Here is a 779-nt window from a genome sequence, read left to right as displayed (position 1 = left end):
ACAGCTGGGCCCGCCCTGCGCGTCATCACCGCCCCCGCCTTCCGCCGCGCAAGCGCATGCGCAGGCGCCGTCCCCATGACAACGCGGCGCCGCCCGCGCGACCTCCGGGCCCAGCCTCCTTCTGCGAATCCGCCCAAGACCCGGCTCCCGCGGAGTCTCCCTGGGAGCCCCTGCCGCCTTTTACTACCCTTTGTTCCCAGAGTGAATGCTCATTGGCTGCTGTCGGAGACTCGCGGTTATTGGGTGGGGGAAAAAAAGACACATTCTAATCTTAAAAACACACACTGTGACTTCCCAGAGTTGGTGACGCTGATACGAAAACACAGGGATGGTTTTGGTCTGCATTAATCTGCGACATTGACAATATCTGCAACAATCCGTGGCTGAGCCCATTACCTGAGTGCTTCCTGGTAACAGAATAAGACATCAGCAGCATGCAAGCAATTGTCTACCTAAATTATTTAGCGTCACGGTAACTTCAAATTTTATCTCTTGTAACTAGTGAAACAATAAGCATTTAAACCCATGTCAAATAGAATGAAAATGTGATTGGGGGGTAGGAGTTTATGGATTAACATAAAAAACTTGTAAAAAAAAAATAATTACACGATTGAAAAGCAAGATTTTCAGTTCTGTTCACAGATGGCATGATTATGTAAACAAACTAAAGACCAAACACCAATCGACAGCTACAGCAAGGTTGCAGGGATACAAGATTAATATACAGGGGCCAATTGCTTTCCTATCTGCCCAAAATGAGCAATTGGAATTGAAAATTA

This window comes from Acomys russatus, chromosome 2 (genome assembly GCF_903995435.1).
Source record: "Acomys russatus chromosome 2, mAcoRus1.1, whole genome shotgun sequence".
NCBI lineage: Eukaryota > Metazoa > Chordata > Mammalia > Rodentia > Muridae > Acomys > Acomys russatus.
This window is presented reverse-complemented; position numbering follows the sequence as displayed.